General features: G+C 43.5%; 1 non-coding gene across 1 annotated transcript; it reads left to right on the top strand.

Moving 5' to 3' along the window:
• Positions 1–4,469: 4,469 nt before the first annotated feature.
• Positions 4,470–4,541, top strand: trnaq-uug (transfer RNA glutamine (anticodon UUG)). Its single transcript has one exon. It is a non-coding gene; the product is annotated as a tRNA-Gln (tRNA).
• Positions 4,542–23,240: the final 18,699 nt, after the last annotated feature.

Genomic DNA, 23,240 nt, shown 5'->3' with positions numbered 1-23,240 from the left:
AAACACACGGGGTCACGAGTGGATCCGTTGTTGGACCATGCTGATTTTTGAACGAGTGAACATGACAGGAATTGGAATGCTGGCGTTCTAGTCTGCAGCAAGTCCATGCAGAGCTTTATAAAGAATAACAGTCACTATTGTGGAACAGAAATCAGCTCCCCCTGAATGGAAGGCACCATTTTTGGAATGAAAGTCAGCATAACAGAATGAAACGCAGATTTTCAGAATGAAAGACATCGTTCATCCATGTGCAACTTCTACTTTGCATTGATACGAATGGCCAGAAAACAAGCTAGCTCCGAACAGTTAATGTCAGCTTGACCATCATCCTCCTCTTAACAATAATCTGAACAAATTTCGGAACAGCTGTTTCCTCTTCGACCCATATTTGTCTGTTTGTTTCTGAATATAGTTGTGATGTATCATTGAGACAGTGTGAGCCAAAGATGACATCAGATATGATGCTTTTAGTTTAGAAGCAGCTGGAAATCATGAGTGTGACTGCTGCAAGCACTAACCACACTCATGATTTACAGCTTGAAGAAAGCAGAAGCTAATGAGCTGATCTTGGAGACTGTACACTCAGCAAGACTGACGCTCATAAACAATCTGTCAATCAATCAAGCTTCAGTTGTACAGCAGCTGTCAGGCAGAGCAGCTGCAGTTCAAGCTGCTGTTTACAAGCCGTTTACAGGGGACTACTTGCTCAGCTGTCGCCAACTTTCTGTGATAGCTGTCTGTCAAACGGAGCCGCTGGTCGGTGCAGATTTACCTGCGAAATGAAATGGAAACAAGTAAAGGAGCGCCAACACCAAACTGGAGAGGGAGCCATGCTCACCCTGAGCACAGTTAGCGGACGAGAGAGACAAGAAAAACCTCCTCCGAGCAAAATACCTTCAGTCACCCCTCTGCCCTGCCCTGCCCTGCCCTGCACACTGCCTCCCAACAATGCCCACACTCTCCCGCTCACCCACGCATCCTCCCACTAACCCTACCGCAACCTTGCGCACCGCTACAACCTGTTCACCCACTCTTAAGCACCCCTCCCCAGGCCAAACCAAGCAAACCGCGCCGGGGACATCTTCGTGCCCCTGGTACCGTAAATGCAGCGCCGCGCCCCTGGTGCTGCTGAGAAGGGGTCCAATAGTTTATGCTCTGTTTTTCTTTGTTTGTTTGTTCATTCTGGGGCCCCTGGTGCGCATGCTGCCAGTCCAAATGTCCTACTTCCTTTTTTTTTCAGTCAGGTTCCCTGGTGACATCTTGTAAGCTGATCTTGATGACATTGTAGGGTTTGTTTGATGACATCACATAATGCCTTCATGTCAGAGTTGTAACCTCAAAAAGTGTCCTTGCTGTGGTGTGATGTCGGCATGACACGCATGCATACATCTGTACCATGCACAGATCTGTACCATGCAGGAATCACTATCACAGTCAGAGTTCATATCAATGAGCAGAGAGCTGCAGTGGGCAGAAATCCCCACAGGTGGTCAGGCGGTCTATTGTAGTATTTGTAATCTGCTCATTGTAGCTTTTAATCATCTGCTGACCATGAAGTCTGTTACAGCCTTCCCTCCTCCAGGCAATTTTGTCTTCTCCCCTAAGAAATGTACAAACTGCAGATATTGTAATGTTGTAGAAAAACATGTGCTTAGTGTTGTTTTTACATGTTCTCCGAACCTGACAGGACCGATTCTGGTGTAAGCACATGTTGTGTTCTACAAATCTACAAAGTGAAATTGTTTTTTGTTGCAAGTCATACACTCTGATTCTATTACAGGACAATGTGTCCATTGTGCCATTATCTTTTTTTAATATTGCAGAAACAGTGTATGGTCCTTACAGGGTTTGTTCAGCAGGATTTGAAACTGAAATACTATCAGAAGACATGGAGAGCTAATGGTAAGCTAACTACAGCACGGTCACATGACTACAACATCACCACCACCGAGTTTAGCGCTCCGGCTTCTTCTACAGTACAAACAGCTTGATGATGTTTGATGACATCGTTTGTAGTCCCACGTGTTAGCATGTAGCCTTTTTCAGACAGTAAACAATCATCAGTGGTGATTTATGAGTGCTGCTGCATCTCTGTAAGTTAAACTGACCTGGTTAATGTAACATGCAGCTTGTTTTGTGGTGGAATGTGGACACATCAGATATCTTCCCAGTAAGGTTTAATGTTTTTGTGCCTTAGCTAACTGCTTGTGTCTCCATGTAATCTGCTCCCAGGGCTCAGTTCATTTACCAGTACAAGTCCAAAACACCTAGTAAGAAAGAAGAAGAAGTAAAGCAGGCCTGTCAAAGCTAAGTAAAAACATTCTTTTCAGCTTTTGCACACAGGTAACTTGTTTTGTTTTGCATCTGTGAAATTCACAGTAGTTCAATTGTTCTTTTGAACAGGAACAAGTAGAAAGCAGACGAGATGTCAGAGGAACTCGTAAAAGACTACCAGGTAAATTCTGGCATATTCTGATTACTGCAAAAAAATAGAAAATATCAACTGTACTTAATATTTTCTAATATATGAATAATAATAAATAAATAATAATTAATACCCCTGGAGTCAATTGACGCGCCTGTGCATCTTTTTCGCATGGCCAATTTAAGATAGCAGCAAGACACAGCGTCGCTGAGTCTCTGTTTTAGTTTGTGTTAAAAGTGGGGACTTCAAACTATATACAGGTTTTTAAATTTTTTTAATATGTCACGTAAAACCCAAGTTATGATAAATAATATACACATGTTTTTTCATGAACATTTTCGCCACGTTCACTGCGTGTTTACTGCGAGTTTTATGCAGGCAGACACAGGAAACACCGGCGTAAGAGCAGCTCTGACTGTCATGACATGAAACATGACACCCTCTTTGCTATTGGTGGAAAAATGCAACACATCAACCAATCAGAAAATGTATATGGCACCACGTGGTATTTAGTTGCTAAGGGAAGATTGTGGGAGAAAAGCCAGCAAATGACAGATAGTGATAGCGATAGCAAGTTTTGACAATGGACAGATTTGTGATATTTAGCATGTTTGGAGTGTATAGCTAGTGTGTGGTGAAGTGTGTTTAGTGTGTAGTGCAGTGTGATTTAGTCGTTTTATTGTTTTGTGCGTCATGAGACGGCTTTTGAATGTGGAGCAGGCAGTGCAGCTCTTCTTTGAGCTGGAAGGCGCAGAGGGAGACACAGGGACAGCGTCTGAGCCAGAGAGTGAGTTTGATGACGTGGATGATCCGTCATGATCCGATGACACCCTGGAAGTGTCAGGCTGTGATGTGCCCCTCTGTGTTGTGGTGGACAGGAAGTGCTTTTTGAAGTGGCACAAATAATTTGTGTGACACCTGAATGTACTGTATATAATACTTGTAAATAGCTGTACAAAAGGGGGCGTTTACTGCATTCAAGGGTAAATAGTTGTAAATAATTTAGTTTTTTGCTACATTTGTACATATTTTACATACTTTTTCCCACTCGGATTTTATAATAATTGATGATAATCATGATGATTGTTGATAATTTTATAATAATATATTTTCTAATATATGAGTAATAATATAATATAATAATTAATCATATTAATAAAATACATTTCTTTTAAGCAACGAGCAAACAAACAATTAAGCCTCCAATACACTGTGATTTTGGGGAAGTCTGTGTTTGATATGATAACCATGTTTGTTATCATCTGAAACAATTTCGTGTAGGCGCAGTGACGTCGAGTGTGTTCGGCAAATGCATACGCAGTTGGAGAAAAAACAGACTTCGGGCTGTATCTCTGCTTAAACTGTGCGATACTCACAAGGGGCGACATAAATATCAAACATGTCAGAAATTCAACTGATCATCCGATCGCCGTTCGTGCAACGTTAATCGCCTCTCGTGAGCCCCAGTACACTGCTCACTTAAAGACGCACGACAAAGCTGAAATTCGGCCCGACCCCCAAAAAAACGTATGATTCACAATTCTGGTCAAAATCTGACCAAAATACACAGTGTATGCACGGCTTTACTGGGGTATAAAGGGAACACTGAAACAATGTAAAGTCAGTCACACTTGTGTGAAATCAGCCTGTCCAGTTAGAATCAACACTGATTGTGGATTAGTTTCAGCTGCTGTTGTGCAAATGGAACAGACAACAGGTGGAAATGAGAGACAGTTATCAAGACAGCCCCTATAAAGGAGAGGTTCTGCTTCTCAGGAGGGTCACACCCTAATACAAGACCACTTCCTGTTATGCAACAAATAAACTATGATTCAGTGTTGAGCTAATGCCACAGCCACAAGACATTTCTCCTAGCTGCTAGACAGCAAGCCTTATCTAGACATGGAGGACAGTCTCCTCATGGAGGACAGTGATATGCAAAGTGTTCAATCTTTGTAGAAGAAATCTTTGTACATATCTTTACCAATCTCTAACTGCTGACAGTCGGCCAGGTAGAGGAGGAGAAAAAGATCCATGCAAAGAAGGTTCCATGGTGTAATGGTTAGCACTCTGGAATTTGACTCCAGTGATCTGAGTTCAAATCTCAGTGGAACCTCTTGTTTGGACAGTAATGCTGGTGTCCTTTCTACTTTCTCTAAAAATTCAGGGCTCACTTTGCAGATTTCCAGTCAGCATGTTGTAACTGAATAACTATCAGAGTGTATCAGAAGGAGAAGTTACATAAAAATAGAATTTAAGTCTCTCTCCTAAATGACACCTTAATCTGGGATTAATAAAGAGTATAAAACTAGCTGAAGACATAATTTATTAAAGTATTATAACAAATACCTCCTTTATAGGGGCTGTCTTGATAACTGCCTCTCATTTCCACCTGTTGTCTGTTCCATTTGCACAACAGCAGCTGAAACACAATCAGTGTTGATCCTGACTGGACAGGCTGATTTCACACAAGTGTGACTGACTTTTTGGGGCAATATTATAACAAATACTTATGAGACATTATTATATAAAAAGAAAGATCAGTGCATCATGACTTCAGCTCCATTCAAAGCTTTAGGAGGCTTCATGGCCTCCATCACTCGTGCTGGGAGGTGGTCGCTTGGATGTTTCACTGCAGCTCATCTAGTAATGATGAGTAACACATATATGGACATCAAGCTAATCATGTCATGCTAAACTGAGTCCTTGGAAAAGCAGAAACTGTGAACAGACCTCGTGGAGCATTGGTAGCGCGTCTGAGTCGATTCATCCAACTGAAAGGAAAATTTCGTACATGATCGCAGTCTATCCAGCAGCTGTGCCTGAATGTCAGCTGAGAGACCTTCTCTTCTCCTCCTCACCATGTTATTTGAAAAAAGTACAACTTTCAGTTTATTAGCTGCCTCTGTGCCAAGCAAAAGCTCACACCAGTCACATAGCCGGGGGTAGCGATGCTGTTTTCCAGGATGTCTGAGTGCAGTCCTTTTTTCTAGCTCTCAGGATGGGAGCTGCTGCAACAGGTATCCACCCTAAAAGCACTTCAACTCTCAACTCTGCGCTATCCATTGTGCCACAGAGCCACAAAGCTGTCAATTTTTTTGTCCTACAATGAAAGGCAGAAATCCTGAATAAGCAGCAGCATTCCAGAATAGTCATCAGTATTCCGGAATTATATGCAGAATTCAGGAGTAACAGTCAGAATTCTGGCAAGTCAGCAGTCCAGAATGGAGGGCAACATCAGCAGTGGCTCAGTGGTAGAGCAGGGTTGTCCAAAAACTGGAAGGTTGTGTGTCTTTTACCCACATTGCCTCCAGTGCACTCACTAGTGTTATAAGTAGCTAGTAGTAGTTGTAGTAGTAGTAGTAGTAGTTAGTAGTAGTAGTAGTAGTAGTAGTAGTAGTTAGTAGTAGTTAACTAGCCTCAATGTGGAAGTGTACAGGAAACCCACACACATGGACCAGTACCTGCTGTTTGATTCACACCACCCACTGGAACTAAAACTGGGAGTCATCAGGACCCTGCAGCACAGAGCACAAGCAGTACCAACCAGCTCAGAGGGGAAGAAGAACATCTCCATTCCATATGTGTCAGGAGTATCAGAGAAACTCCGCAGGATCTTCAACAACCATGACATCCCGGTCCATTTCAAACCAATGACAAGACTGAGACTGAGACTGGTTCACCCGAAAGACAAGATTCCCAGGGAGAAACACAGCAATGTGATATATGCAGTCCAGTGCAATGAGGAATGCTCTGATCTGTACATTTGAGAAACTAAACAACCACTCCACAGAAGAATGGCTCAGCACAGGACAGCCACCTCCTCAGGACACGACTCAGCTGTTCACCTCCACCGCAAAGACAAAGGACACTCCTTTGAGGACAACAATGTTCACATTTTAGACAGGGAGGAAAGGTGGTTTGAAAGAGGAATCAAGGAAGCATCTATGTTAAGCTGGAAAAACCTTCCCTTAACAGAGGTGGTGGCCTCAGACATCATCTTTCTACCACATGCAGTGATTCCATCCATTCCCAGGAAGTTTGCACATACTCACAGCAAGAACAAAGGACTGTCAACCAGTCCCCCTCCAGCAGTTTCATAGTCAGGATTTATTCTTTGCAAGGAAGTTCAATCAAAGACACTCTAGCAGTCAGAATGAATGAAAGACCCCGAACATGGGGAACATGCAACAGTTATACCTGCAGTAGCCTCCCCCCCTAATCAAGTCACACCCTCTTCTAGCCAGTCACAGACCCATCTGTCTCCTGATTATACTTTGAAGTTCTGAGGTTGACTTCCTGGAGTGTGGGATGCTAGCTCACACCTAATGATATTTTCCTGGAGTCCAGCAGGTCACGGAGCCATTTGTCTCCCGATCACCCCCAGAGCTGGCTCCCTGGAGTGTGGGACACAGCTCAGGACTCTCTCCACATCAGAGTCTCTTGTATTGGGAAGGTCCCAGACATCAATGTTAAATGGCAAAAGGCAACAGGATTTGTTACTTTGGTGAGAAACAGTAGGTCCGGTGTCCCAGAGAAGTAACAATGATTAAAGGAGAGGCTGCATGTACAGATATTGAAATTTCCATCACGACACAGGTGGTTCTGTCCATGTGTGCATGGTCTTGTCCAGTTTGTCCTGTCCAGTTTAGTGTTGGTGCTCCTTTACTTGTTTCCATTTCATTTGAAGGTAAATATATGCCGACCCAAGTCTCCGTTTGACAGACAGCTATCACAGACACCTGAGCAAGTAGTCACATGCCAACATGGCACAGGTTGAATTGCATCCAAGCTGGCTGTGTTCACGATCACATGGTCGTTTGAGACTACAAGCCTTCACTGTCCATCTACACTGTTTACTTTATTAGGAAGGTGCTCTACAATTGTCCCAACAAGCAGGGGGAGCACTTAACATAAAACTCTTTTTCTCACATGTTATTGTCATGTGTTTTCATGAAAGATAAGGCTGACTGTTTTCTTGTTTCTCTATTTAAACAATCTGAAATCTTCACTGACACTGGTGTGGAAAGACTGAGAGTGTCTCTGTGCTATCTCAACAAGTCTTGAGCCAGAGATGAGATTTTTCATCTGCATTCATGGTCACCACATAATCATTCTGACTATTGTGATGCCTTGAGATGAGGTCCAGTATTCTGGAATGGAAGTTAGCATTCCAGAATGGAAGGCAACATTCCGGGACAAACATCGGCATAACAGAAGGAAGAGCACATTTGCAGAATGAAAGACAGCAAAGTCAAAATTCTGGAATGAAAAGCAGAAATCTAGAATAAGATAAGATAAGATAAGATAAGATAAAACTTTATTAATCCCGAAGGAAATTCTTGTGCCAGAGGTATCAAGTCACAATAAATGCAGTTAAGTACAGAGTATAAGAGTATAAGTGTCACTATAATCCAAAAAGAGTACAGTACGCGGTATGAGCACAATATATGATACATGGATACAATATGGAGATGTAAGGTGCTAAGTAAACATAATATAGGAATGACAGTGATGCCTGACATGATTATCTAGCGCTTCTCCCTACAGAAAGGGGAGGAGTTATACAGTCTGATGGCCACTGGCAGGAAGGACCTCCTGTGGCGTTCTGTGCTGCTCCTCGGTAGAATAGGTGGCAGCATTCCAGTATAGACATCAGTATTCCGGAATGATAGGCAGAATTCCCTGCTCTCACTAATTTTAATTAATTTAATTTTAATTAATTGCTGCTCTCACTGACACTTCTATCAGCAGTACTAGTCCACTGTGATGGTTCACTTAAACAGGCACTGAAATGTTCTTCTTTGTGGAGCCTCTTCCAAACGATGATCTGACAACTATTAAACAAAGACATGACATGAACAATAAAAATCAACCTTTCATTCATGTTAGGCTGAAAACACATCAGAAGAGTATTCATCACTTTGTGAGATCAGTGAGGAAGAGTATGTTCCAAGCAGAAAGTGAGACATCAGTAGATGTCAGACAGCGCAAGAGAAGCAGAAAGACTGATGTGAAGCATCAAGGTATCATGTTAGGTTAGTCTCATACTTTTAGACCTCCTCACTTTGTGAGACCTCAACCAGTCTTTATCCTGCTAAATATTGTATTAGACAAATGGAAAAGAATCATTGTTGTGCTAATATCACAGATGGATAGCATCTCCATCATAGTCTAATATAATGTTGTGGTCCAGGTGCTCCTAAAGCTGTCAGAAGATGCCATCTTTCAGTGTCTCCTTGAAGCCTGTACAGATGAATGTATGGAGAGCAGCAGCAGCTTTGTTGTGAATCAAAGCTCTCAGTCCTTGTAAATGATTGGATGCATGTAGTGTTGTTTATTTCCACATAGTCCTGTTTTGGCTGTCCAGGAGACTTACAGGCACACAGGTCTAATGAACAGTAACACTGAGATTTGTGGGATCAACAATTCAAACTGCAGCAAACACACAAACAATGTCTCATTGTAGTAAGTTAGACAATCAGCTACAAGCTCATTTTCTTCAAGAACTTCTGTCCTGACCTGGACACATAAAACTTCTGTCTATGCACACAATTTACAGCCATAATCCCAGTGAGGACATTTGTGTTTCTTTCCACTCTAGTTGTTGTACAGTAAGAAGCATGAGCCAGGGCTCTAGAGTGCGACCATTTTGGGCGCACATGCAACCTAATTTCTCAATGGTGCAACCAAAAAATATCAGAGGTCGCACCGGTACGACCAGCTGTTAGAGAGAGACATACATTCACCGCAACTGTTAAAAGTCTCCCTGAGGTCCAACAACAGACACACATCAGACTCATATCGTGGTCTGAACCAATCAGAGACCGTGAAGGGCGGGACCCCCATGTGTGAATCTTTGAAAATGTGCCTGCTGCGGTCAGCAGAGACTGTCTGCCGAAAATCCAGAAGAAGAAGAACAAGGACATATGCTGCGCAGAGCTGATCCTGTGCGCTAAAGCTTGTTCCATACTCCACGAGAACAGAGAGATCTGTTCATGTTACCGAGGTGACGAGAACACGAAGAAAGTTCGTTTTGGCCCGGACTTTTTGAAAAGTGTGTGTAAAACTCATACGGTCCTCTCACAGCAGCGCACATTGCGCACACACACACAGGCAGACAGGTATTAAAGACGTTTCGCTGCTAAACAGCAGAAACCACAGTTTAGGTGAACATACAGCGGAGGCGGAGGATTTGTTGCTACTATGCAGGTTTTGCTATTTTGCTGTTGACCTGAATGACATATGATAACAAGCCGGTCATGTTCAGGGAGGGGGCGTGACGTGCTCGTAGCATTAAAGCAGACGGAACAGCAGGTCTGACGGACAGTGTTGACAGGCTGAGTCACTCTGACTGACAGCAGTCAGCTAGTTTAAGGAGTTATAGTACATGGTTACATGATGAACGCCCATTTATTTATTGTTAACCTGCTATAGCGGACCATTGTCTGCCAGTATGATATCTGCATACAGCTAAAACTGTAACAGACAGAATATCTGTCAGCTGGAGCTCAGCTTTAGAAAGAGAGGAGACAGAGAGGAAGAGAGGTGAGGAAGATAAGAGAAGAGATACTGTAGCTACATTAGATGAATGTTGAATGTTGAAGAAAACAAAATATATATCGCAATCACAACTATTAAATAAATAATGCATGCAATAAGTGCATGTATGGAAGTGTGATGCGGTGCACCTAAATTTTGTGCCGGTGCACCTAAGAAAAAAGGCGCACCAGTGCAACCAGTGCAAAAAGTTAGTCTAGAGCCCTGTGAGCTCATGACATTTTCAGCAGTACATTTGCTCTGTTCTAGTTCACCATTTTTTTAAATATCATTGACTCTTTTAATCTTGTACAGTGTGTCGTTGGTCCTACTCAAGAGCATGGACACACTCTGGACTTAGTGCTGACTCATGGTTTTTCTGTTGCAAACTTAGAGGTGTACGATGCATCGTTTTCAGATCATATGCCTGTGGTCTTTGACTTTCTGCTTCCATGTCCTGTGGTCAAAAAGCCGTGCGCTCCTGCGCAGCGCCACCGGGTCGTTACATCCTCCACTGCTTCTCAATTCTCCGCTTCTTTCAGTCAAACCTCCGCTGCTGATCCTTGTACCGCAGACGTAGAGGCACTCTTTTCTTGTTTTAATTCTAAATGCCTGTCTATTTTAGACTCTGTGGCTCCGGTGAAAACTAGGCATGCAAAACCTAGTCCTGAGCCCTGGCTGAATGACGTCACACGCGCAGCCAGGCGTGAATGTAGAAAAGCGGAGAGAAAGTGGAAAAAGGACAGGCTACAGGTGTCTTTTCAAATTTTAAAAGACAGCTGGCGCAACTATCAGAAAACTGTAAAAACTGAAAGAACTAAATATTTCTCTGACATTATTGCTTCCAACTGTAATAATCCCCGTGTTCTGTTTAAAACCATCAACAATGTTATTAATGCTCCCAAAACAGCCTGCTTGGAAGCTTCTGATGAATTATGTGAGGCATTTTTGCACTTTTTTATTAGCAAGGTTGAGAGCACCAGAGCCCTCATACACCCCCCTTTATCTAACCCATCAAACCCGATCACGCACCCTGCTGTATTAGACCAATTTGAGCCTGTTGGTCTGCCTCTGTTAAAGAACATTGTTGGTCATATGAAGCCCTCTGGTTCCCCTAAGGATCTCCTTCCACCCCGTCTCTTTAAAGAGGTTTTTCCAACAGTAGCTCCAGATGTGCTCAATATTATAAACAGCAGTCTGATAAATGGTACGGTCCCTGATGGTTTTAAGCATGCCGTGGTGCAGCCTTTAATCAAGAAGCCTGGTCTGGACATTTCTGTCCTCTCAAATTTTAGGCCGATTTCAAAACTCCCTTTTATCTCAAAGATTTTAGAAAAAGTTGTTTTTAGTCAGTTGAATGGGTTTTTAGATGAACAAAAAATCTTTGAGGTGTTCCAGTCAGGTTTTAAAACTCAGCACAGCACAGAAACTGCACTACTGAAGGTTTTTAATGATGTTCTTTTAGCCACAGACTCTGGCCACTGTGTCATCCTGGTCCTGCTCGACCTCACTGCGGCTGTGACATCCTCCTGTCTCGATTGAAAGACTGTGTGGGAATCCAGGGCAGTGCGTTACAGTGGTTTAGGTCATACCTGACAGGGAGAAGTTTTAATGTCCGTGTGGGGTCTGCTGAGTCTTCTGCTGCCCCTCTCACCTGTGGAGTGGCCCAAGGCTCTATTCTGGCCCCACTCCTCTTCTCCCTATACCTCCTTCCTCTCGGGTCCATTCTCCGTAAACATGGTGTCTCTTTCCATTTTTATGCAGACGATTCTCAAATCTACATGCCCTTAAAACAAAACCAAACTCATTCTGTTCAAAAACTCTTAGACTGTGTTGAGGAAATTAAATCCTGGCTGTCAGCAAATCTGCTTCATTTTAACGACACTAAGACAGAGGTCATACTGTTTGGGCCCAGTGATGCCTCTGCTGCTGATATAGATTTGGGTGTCCTGACACAATATCAAAAGTCCACAGTGACAAATCTGGGTGTAAAATTGGATTCCAACCTGAAACTTGATGCTCAGGTCAGTGCAGCTGTCAAAGCGAGCTTTTTTCAATTGAGGCAACTGGCCAAAGCCAAACCGTTCCTTTCTCGGCATCACTTTGAGATTTTAATTCATGCTTTTATTACGAATTGGTTAGATTACTGCAACGCACTTTATTATGGGCTCAGCCAGGCTTCACTTGCACGACTGCAGCTTGTACAGAATGCTGCTGCACGGCTTTTAACTGGGGCTAAGAAACGTGAGCACATTACTCCGATTTTAAAGTCATTGCACTGGCTCCCGATTCCTTTTCGCATTGATTTTAAAATTCTCTTATTTGTTTTTAAATCCCTTCATGGTCTCGCCCCTCAGTACATGTCAGACATGCTCCAGCCCCACTGCCTTATGCTAGAGTTCTGTGGTGGTGTACCACTGATTGGTGTACTTGTTATGCCTGAAAAGGGAAGAGCTGTCAATAACACTGACACATGATTCTTCCTGTCTGGCAGCTTTATGCAGAATTCAGCAAAAATAATTATGTAGTAATACAGAGGAACAAATACGGGAAGTACATGAAATGTACATATACACACACATATACATATATACATACATTTTATCTTCATCTTTTTTGAACAGGTTAGTCTTCAAAATAATGTGTTCAAATAAGTTGCTGTAATAGTAGTAGTAATAGCTGAAAATATTCCAAATACAAACATCCAAACATTTGCAATGTATATGCTCCACGAATCTCAAACATTCCGTTCAGAAATGGATTGCACTGGTAGTGCAATAGATTAAGAGGAAAAGGCAGAAAAGCAGAGCTGATCTGTCACAGCTGCTGTTTGTGTTCTTTTAGTGTCTCTGTCTTGATGAAATGAGGCTGTTTTACTTCCTCCAAGTAGAGTGGACATGGCTCACAAAGTGCTGCTGCTGTTTCTGTCTCTCTGTAAGCACCATGTTAAACAGCAGGCTCTGAATAGTGATGACATGATGTCACAGTCACATCAGTCTACAATCTCCCAATCTGAGAGAGAGCTGTCATCAACAGCAGGAAGTGCAGGAAGCTCATGGTGTGCAGGCCTCTGATATTTGGAGGCTGTCGGCTTGTAGCAGCCAACAAGAAGGTAGTTTGTAAAAGTTCTCTGTAACTTTAAATGTGAGGATTCAAAAAGAACTTAGATCAGAAAGGTTTAGTAGTGAACGCTTATCAGACCATGAAAACCGTCTACTCACCTTCAAAGGCAAAAGCCGAATGATTATAATCCGAGACAGCTGCTAGCTCTGCTACGAGTGAGACATTTAAGGACGCTGGGAAATTTTGCATTCAATTTTGTTGACGGTTAAATGAAGTTATACAAATTAAAAAATAAATATCCTTAAGATGAAATATGTCTGTACAACGTTAGCTCCATGCGTTAATGCAAAAATGTGTTTCACAGAGTGAACAGTTTTAGTTTCTCTTCTCTTTTTTCTTCGTGCATACCACTTTTTTTTTTTTTTTGGGGGGGGGGGGGGGGTTATTTGACTAAATAAATAATGCAATATTATTTTCTATAATGCTGAATCACAAATTATGCCAAAAACATTTGGTGGAAGAGTGGCTGTAGGAGGAAGCATGCATGTTTGAAGTATTCTGTAGTATCTTACTACTGAACCATTTCTCTGAACTGCTTTGAACAATATCAGTGTCAGGCTCAAGTAGTAGTAAAAGCATTTGAATATTTGGAAGACATGAAACAGAAAGTGCTGAAGACAAGAAAAATATAATATTAATATTTTTAGGGTATTCAATAATACCTTAAAATTCAACATATGAAAAGCCTGGAAATGAACAATAACAGTATGAAGCCATTGAAAGAATAGCCTGTCAATTTACCATATGAAAGGTCTGAGGCTGGAACAATACCATAACATTATAGAAAACACAGGCTGTGTGATTTGAATGTGGAAAAGTAGTATCCAGCTGAAGATAAGATAAGATAAGATAAAACTTTATTAATCCCGAAGGAAATTATTGTGCCAGAGGTATCAAGTTACATTAAATTTAAGTACAGAGTATAAGAGTATAAGTGTCACTATAATCCAAATAAGAGTACAGTACGCAGTATAAGCACAATATATGATACATGGATACAAATATGGAGATATAAGGTAAGTAAAGTAAACATAAATATAGACCAGTGGAGGGAATGACAGTGATGCCTGACAAGATTATCTAGCTCTTCTCCCTACAGAAAGGGGAGGAGTTATACAGTCTGATGGCCACTGGCAGGAAGGACCTCCTGTGGCGTTCTGTGATGCTCCTTGGTAGTCTCAGTCTACCGCTGAATGTGCTCCTGTAGGACAGCAGTGTGTCATGCAGGGGGTGAGACGTGTTGTTACGAATACTGAGGAGTTTCCTCATTATCCTCCTCTCCGTCACCTCCACCACAGACTCCAGCTTCACTCCCAGTACCGAGCCAGCCTTCCTAATGAGCTTGTTAAGTCTGTTGGTGTCGGCCGTCTTCATCCTGCTGCCCCAGCACACTACAGCGAAGAAGATGACGCTGGAGACCACTGAGTGGTAAAACATCTGCAGCATGGTCTGGCAGACGTTAAAGGACCTGAGTCTCCTTAGAAGACCCTTCTTGTATATTGCCTCTGCGTTTGTGGACCAGTCCAGTTTGTGGTCAATGTGGACACCCAGGTATTTGTAGCTGTCCACAATGTCCACGTTGGTACCTTTGATGCTGACCGGGTCTGGGAGTGTCTGGTGCTTCCTGAAGTCCACCACCAGCTCTTTTGTCTTTGTGACATTCAGCTGCAGGTGGTTCTGTCCGCACCACTCCACAAAGCTGTCCACCACACTCATGTACTCCGCCTCCCGACCTTTGCTGGTACAGCCCACAATGGCAGAGTCATCCGAGAACTTCTGCAGGTGGCAGGACTGTGAGCAGTGTCTGAAGTCCGATGTATAGAGTGTGAACAGGAATGGAGACAGTACTGTGCCCTGGGGTGCCCCCGTGCTGCTCACTATCGTGTCCAAGATGGTGTTCCTCAGCCTCACAAATTGTGGTCGACCTGTGAGATAGTTGGTGATCCAGGTGACCAGTGGGGTCTCTACCTGCATGTCCAGGAGCTTCCTCTTCAAAAGGGCAGGCTGCACGGTGTTAAACGCACTGGAAAAATCAAAGAACATGATTCTAACAGTGTTGCCTGCCTCCTCCAAGTAGGTGTGTGCTCTGTGCAGCAGGTAGATGATGGCGTCCTCCACTCCAATACGGGGCTGGTAAGCAAACTGCAGGGGGTCCAGCGATGGTTCCACAACAGCACGCAGGTGTTTCAGGACCAGCGTCTCCAGAGACTTCATCACATGTGAAGTCAGAGCAACTGGTCTGTAGTCGCTGTGTGTGCTTGGATGTTTGTTCTTGGGCACAGGAACAAGGCATGTTGTCTTCCACAGGGCAGGGACGGTCATCAGGGAGAAGATGTGCAGGAAGACCCCACACAGCTGTGTGGCGCAGTCCCTGAGTACTCTGGGGCTGAGTCCATCCGGTCCTGCATCCTCTTCCCGGTCGTAGGCGACTGAACTCCCTCCTCACATCTTTTGTGGTGATGGTAACTGTGGACACAGAAGAGCAGAGAGAGAGATCTGATGGGGGAGGGGGGCAGGGAGGCTGGGGGGTTGTTAAGGGAAGGTGGGGTAAGGAGGGCAGGGTGATGTTATTGATGGGGAGGCGAGACTGGTTAGTGTGGTTGGGGGAGGAGGAGGAGGTACATTGTTATTATAGACAGGTGTTAATGGTGCATCACAGGAGGGGTGAGGGGGAGGGTGGTCAGGGAGTGGACTATCAAACCTGTCAAACCTGTTGAAAAACAGGTTTAGCTGGTTGGGCTCCTGCAGATCTCCATCCATCAGCTGGTCAGAGATCCTATTGTGGCCGGTGATGGTTCGCATGCCACTCCATACCTCCCTCAAGTTGTTCCGGGCAAGTTGGCTCTCCAGCTTCCTCCTGTAGCTCTCCTTGCCCTCTCCAATCTTCTCCTTCACCTCTGCCTGGGCCCTCCTCATCTCCTCTCTGTCTCCACTCATGAAGGCTGTCTTCTTTCTGTTGAGTGATGCCTTGATGTCCTTTGTCACCCATGGTTTATTGTTTGGAAAGCAGCGTATTGACCTGGTGGGGATTAGAGAATCTGTACAAAAATTAACATATTCTGTGACACAGTCTGTGAGTGTGTCTACATCCTCACCATGAGTGTCACAGAACACATCCCAGTCAGTCACCTCAAAACATCCCTGCAGGGTCTCCAGGGCTTCTGGTGTCCACCTCCATACAGTTTTGGTTGCTGCTGCTGTACTGCTGGTATATACTGGGGTTTAAGGTGGACTAGGCTATGGTCCGATCTGCCCAAGGGAGGGAGAGCTATGGAGCTGTATGCCTCTTTAACATTAGCATACAGTAAATCTAGAGTAGAAGGATGATCAATACGACAGATATAATGACTGCCTCTAGTGCAAAAAGGTATCCTATGGAAAGTTTGACTCTTTTGAATATGTTGCTCTTCAGCTAAAATCGTCCTGTCAAGCAACCTTTGCAGTTATTTACAAAACCCCGAAATACAATGCAAAGTTCTTTGATGAGTTTGCCAAACTATTGTCTATTATGTGCATTGACTTTGATTGTGTTGTCTTAGTGGGTGACTTTAACATTCATGTTGATAATCCTAATGATGGAAGTGCCAAAGAACTCTTTAACATCCTAGATAGCTTTGGGCTGTCACAGCATGTAACAGACTCAACACATAACAACATTGCTTTAAATGAATCAACTCCGTCCTGTTATATTAACTGTCATGTTCCTAGAGTTACAGGTCGCGGAGGAGGAGTGGCAGCAATCTACCGCTCCAGTCTTCAGATGAATCCTAAACCTAAGTCTACTCATACTTCTTTTGAGAGTCTCACTCTCAGCCTGTCTCACGGAAGCTGGAAGAAGTCAGAATTTGTTTTACTCGTCGTAGTGTATCGTCCACCTGCTGCTGCTTATTCAGAGTTCCTGCTGGAGTTTTCAGACTTCTTATCAAGTTTAGTGCTTAGCACAGATAAAGTCATTATAGTGGGTGACTTTAACATTCATATGGACGTCGACTCTGACAGTCTGAAGATTGCCTTCAACTCACTCTTGGATTCAGTTGGGTTCTCTCAGTTAGTAAATGAACCCACACACTGTCACAGTCACACCCTCGACCTGGTTCTCACCTACGGCCTGGAAGCTGAGAACCTGCTAGTGTGGTCTCAAAATCCTGTTCTTTCAGATCACTCATTAATAACTTTTGACTTCTCTCTTTCAGACCTACCAGCACCTAAGGAAAAGGTCTACTACAGCAGATGTCTGTCTGAAGACGCCGTAAAGCAGTTTAGGACAGCAATCCTACCAGTACTCCCCACAGTCCCAAGTACTGATGGGGGTACCAACTTAAATGTTACTCCTGCAGAGCTGGACCGCTTTGTCAACAACACTGCAGACACACTACACTCAGTCTTAAACAGGATTGCTCCACTGAAGAAGAAGAAAACTACAAACCAGAAGAGGCTAGCTCCGTGGTACAACTCAAACATCCGATCACTGAAACGGATTACACGTAGGATGGAGAGGATGTGGCAGTCCTCTAAATCAGATGACTCCCGGAGGGCCTGGAGAGACAGTCTGCTGACGTATAAGAAGGCCCTTCGTAAAGCCAGGACAGCCTACTATTCATCACTAATAGAAGAAAACAAGAACAACCCGCGCTTTCTCTTTAACGCCGTGGCCAGGCTGACAAAGAGCCACAGCTCTGTGGAGCCTCGCATTCCTGCAGCTCTTAGTAGTGAAGACTTCATGAGCTTCTTCACTGATAAAATCACCACTATTAGAGGACAAATCAACCACAATCTCTCTGTGACCGCTGAGGATACACCGCCACTTCTGGAAACGGATCCTGATCTAACTCTGGACTGCTTCGCGCCCATCGGCCTCCCTGAGCTGACCACCAGCATCAGCAAGTCTAAACCTACTACCTGTCTTCTGGATCCGATCCCTTCACAGCTCCTCAAGGATGCTATTCCTCTGATCGGAGACTCTATATTAGGACAGATCAACTTGTCTCTGGGAACAGGATATGTACCACAGGCTTTTAAAACTGCTGTGATCATTCCGATACTTAAAAAACCTTCACTGGACCCGGACGTCCTAGGAAACTACAGACCGATCTCCAACCTCACCTTTATCTCCAAACTACTCGAAAGAGCTGTTGTAAGTCAGCTAAACGACCACCTGTGTAGTAACAGTCTGTTTGATGCTTTCCAGTCTGGTTTCAGAGCCCATCACAGCACAGAAACAGCACTGCTTAAAGTCACCAATGACCTCATGGCATCGGACCGGGGTCTCGTCTCTGTACTCGTTCTACTGGATCTCAGTGCTGCCTTCGACACCGTAGACCATCGCATCCTGCTACACAGATTGGAACACGAAATCAGGATTACAGGAACAGCACTGCGCTGGTTTAAATCATATTTATCTGACAGATTTCATTTTGTTCACACTAACGATGTGTCTTCCACAGGTACAAGGGTTAACCACGGTGTTCCACAGGGTTCTGTGCTCGGACCGATCCTGTTCACCCTCTACATGCTCCCTCTAGGAAACATCATCCAGAAGCATGGCATAAACTTTCATTGTTATGCTGATGATACCCAGCTGTATTTATCCATGAAGCCTGAAGAAACGGAGCCGCTAGTCAGACTACAGGCGTGTCTAAAGGACATAAAGGACTGGATGTCCTCCAACTTTTTACTATTAAACTCGGACAAGACTGAGGTCATTGTTTTTGGACCGAAACATCTCAGAACTAGTTTATCAGATAATACTTTCTCCCTGGATGGAATTACTCTGGCCTCCAGTACGACTGTGAGGAACCTTGGAGTTATCTTTGATCAAGACATGTCGTTTGTCTCTCATATTAAGCAGGTCTCCAGGACCGCTTTCTTTCACCTGCGTAATATTACTAAGATCAGGAGCATCCTCTCTCAGAGTGATGCTGAAAAGCTCATCCATGCTTTTGTCACTTCAAGACTGGACTACTGCAACTCTTTATTGTCAGGATGTCCACATTACTCCATCAACAGTCTGCAGCTGATCCAGAACGCAGCAGCTAGAGTTCTGACAGGAAGCAGCCAAAGGGATCATATCTCTCCTGTCCTAGCGTCTCTTCACTGGCTCCCAGTGGACTCAAGAATACACTTCAAGATCCTTCTTCTAACCTACAAGGCTCTTCATGGACTTGCTCCATTGTATCTGCAGGACCTGATTGTACCATATGTTCCTAATAGGACACTCAGATCTCTGAGTGCAGGTTTACTAGTAGTTCCTAGGATTCATAGAAGTAGAATGGGAGGACGAGCTTTCAGCTATCAGGCACCGCTATTATGGAACCAGTTACCAATCTGGGTCCGAGAGGCAGACACTGCCTCCACCTTTAAGACTAGACTTAAAACTTTTCTGTTTAGTAAGGCGTACAGTTAGCCTTAGACCTAGTGTGTAGCACAGCTATGCTGCTCTAGGCCTACGTTGTCGGGGGGCACAAACATGATCCACTGAGCAGTTTCCCTCTCACCCTCTAACCTCTCCTTTTCTCTCCTTAGTCTGGCTCACACTGGTCTCAAGACCTGGATGATGACCTGCAGTCCGGCCCGTGAAGTCTCTCTTGCTCTACGTTGTCAGGGGGCACAAACACGATCCTCTGAACACCCTCTGACCTCTCCTCCACTCTCCTTAGTCTGGATCATACTGGGTAATATCGTCTCATAATCTGTGTTAACTGTCTTCCTTGTAGTTCTGTGCCTCGCTCTCGCTCTCTCTCCCTCATCCTCTCTGACTAGCAGCAGGACTGGTTCCCCCTTAAGTTGACGGGTCCTGCTCAAGGTTTCTTCCTCTTAAAGGGAGTTTTTCCTTGCCACAGTGCTCTTAGGGGGGTTCCTGTGAAGCGCTTTGAGACAATGTCTGATTGTAATATGCGCTATATAAATAAAACTGAATTGAATTGAATTGAATATACTGGATCTAGTTATTTCCAAAGGTCTGAACATCTCTGAGGTTGTGGTGACCGATGTTGCTCTTTCTGATCATTACTGTGTTGCGTTTAAAACGACCAACCCTGCTAATCCCAACAAGTTAGAAGGAAAGGTGATCAGAAAGCGTCACATTAATGATAACACCTGTGCACTGTTCACACAGGCTTTTGTACCATCACCAACCCTGCCCACAACTCCTGTTGACGACCTGGTAAACAGTTTCAGTTCCAAAGTTATGACTGTTATTGATTCAATTGCCCCAATCAGAACCAAAGTTCTGTCAGGAAGGAAAAAGTCACCTTGGAGAAATGCCACACTGGTTAAAGCTCAAAAAAGAGTCTGCAGACAGGCAGAACGCAGATGGAGAAAAACTAAACTCCAGGTTCATTATAACATTTACAAAGAGAGCCTACATAACTACAACCAGGAACTGAAAAATGCAAGACAATCCTATTTTTCAGAGATCATCGATAGGAACAGCAACAATGCTCGCACATTGTTCTCTGTTATAGACAGACTGACAAACCCAGGAGTATCAGTCCCACCTGAACTGCTGTCTAAAAAGTCATGCAATGACTTTGCATCTTTTTTCACAGATAAAGTGTTAAAAATAAGACAAACAGTCTGTAGCTCTAGCTCTGGCAAAACCATAATGTCACTTGTGCCTTCTCATCCACCAGTTAAGCTGGCACTGACAGAAACTGTTAAACAGTTAAAACCCACAACATGCTCACTTGACAATCTGCCTACACATTTTCTTAAAAATGTTTTTAACTGCATATCGTCAGATGTGTTGCAGATAGTTAACAGCTCTCTTCAGTCAGGGCAGTTTCCCCAGGCCCTGAAAAGTGCAGTAATCAAACCTCTGCTCAAAAAATCAAATCTGGATGCTTCAGCAATAAATAACTACAGGCCAATATCTAACCTTCCTTTTCTGGGAAAGGTCATTGAAAAGGCTGTTTTTCAACAAATTCATGCATTTTTGGTGCAAAACAATCTTTTTAATGAATTTCAGTCTGGATTTCGAGCACACCACAGCACTGAGACTGCACTTATTAAGGTCTTAAATGACATACATCAGAATAATGATGCATCCAAAGTCTCTGTCTTAGTGCTGCTGGACCTTAGTGCTGCATTTGATACAGTTGATCACAACATACTGCTCGACAGGCTGGAGCAGTGGGTGGGATTTACTGGCACTGTGTTAAACTGGTTCAAATCTTACTTACATGATAGGGACTACTTTGTGTCAATTGGTAACTATGAGTCTGACCGAACTAAAATCACATGCGGTTCCTCAAGGGTCCATTCTTGGACCACTTCTGTTCAACATCTACATGCTGCCCCTAGCTCAGATCATAGAACAGCACAACACCTCCTACCACACCTATGCAGATGACACACAGCTTTATATATCAGTGTCATCACATGACTACAGTCCCTTACACTCACTAAGTAAGTGTACTCAACAAATCAGTGAGTGGATGAGCCAGAACTTTCTCCAGCTCAATGCTGACAAAACAGAGATGATTGTTTTTGGCCCCAAAAATGAAAGAGCTAAGATCAGTGCTTACCTTGACTCCATGTCACTGAAGGTCACAAACCAAGCCAGAAATCTTGGTGTAATACTCGACTCAGACCTGAATTTTAACACCCATGTAAAAGCCATTACTAAGTCTGCCTATTACCACCTGAAAAACATTGCTAGGATCAAGGGCTTTCTGTCCAAACAAGACACAGAAAAACTTATTCATGCATTTATTTTCAGTAGACTAGATTATTGTAACGGCGTCCTCACAGGTCTTAGCAAAAAATCAGTCAGGCAGCTGCAGCTGGTCCAAAATGCTGCTGCTAGAGTTCTGAGTAACACCAGGAAAATGGACCACATCACACCGGTCCTCAAATCACTGCACTGGCTTCCTGTGAGTCAAAGGATACATTTCAAAACTTTACTCCTGGTCTACAAAGCACTGAATGGTCTTGGACCAAAATACATCCTGGACTTATTGGTTCCCTATGAACCATCCAGACGCTTGAGATCATCAGGGACAGGCCTACTGTGTGTACCCAGGGTCAGAACCAGACAGAGTGAAGCAGGATTCAGTTACTCTGCCCCTCACCTGTGGAACAGCCTTACTGAACACCTGAGGTCTGCTCAGACAGTCACTTCATTTAAGTCAGGCCTGAAAACTCATTTGTTTACTGCAGCGTTCTCCTAATTTCTTGACTGCACTCTTCTCATTTAATCATCCTGATTTTATTTGATGTTTTTATGATTTTATGATTTTATTTTTTTATGATTTTAATTTCCTTCTTAATTTAATGTTTTAATATGTTTTTATCTTATGTAAAGCACTCTGAATTGCCTTGTGTATGAATGGTGCTATATAAATAAAGCTTGCCTTGCCTTGCCTTAAAATGTTAAAGACTACAAATATGCCTGCTTTGTATGCCTCTGTGTGTCAGCCCATCACCATGGTAACAGCCCTGCCTGCCTAATTAAGCCCTAATTAAGACATCTGTGTCACCTGTAAAAGACACCTCCTTTTACTCTTCTCAGGGCAGGTCTTATGTATATTAGTGGGGGTGCAGCCTTCCAACAACTGCTGTTTTTTCCAAACCAAAGCATTCAGACAAAAAAAATCGCAACCGACACTAGCAAGGTTTACTCTACAAATGTGTGCGATTTCATGTTGATCCAGTCAAATATGTGGAAATCGTGGCGAGTTAGAAAATAGGTTTGCTCTTTTCCAGTCACTTCACCGTTTATATGGGCTGTGAATGAGGAAAAGTCTGGGACTCTTCCCGAACAGCTGGCTCTACAGGCAAAACAGTTTGGTGTTGCGTTTTAAGAGTGACACCCTCAGAACCCAAACCATTTTTCCTTCCAACTGGTGGCATAATTATCTCAGCCAGATGGAAGGTGCAGACGTTGCAGCAGGATAGAGACACAGGATCTGGATTAATTTTTTTCCCTCCCGCACTCTGAGTGATGACATCATCCACTATGAACCACGCAATACACACTAATGTTAAACTCAGAAATGGGCTGAAAACCACTGCAACTTTGAGAGGCTAGCCTGCGCAAACAATTCAGAATTATAAAAATCTGAATACAAGTTTGATAGAGCAGCATCTAATGAGCGTTTTAAGACTAAAACGGAGTCTGTAGCTTGAAATTTGTAGAAGGAGATACATTTGG

Source organism: Parambassis ranga, unplaced genomic scaffold (genome assembly GCF_900634625.1).
Source record: "Parambassis ranga unplaced genomic scaffold, fParRan2.1 scaffold_33_arrow_ctg1, whole genome shotgun sequence".
NCBI classification, from domain to species: domain Eukaryota; kingdom Metazoa; phylum Chordata; class Actinopteri; family Ambassidae; genus Parambassis; species Parambassis ranga.
The sequence above is the reverse complement of the archived record's forward strand: the minus strand, read 5'-3'. Positions and strand labels throughout refer to the sequence as shown.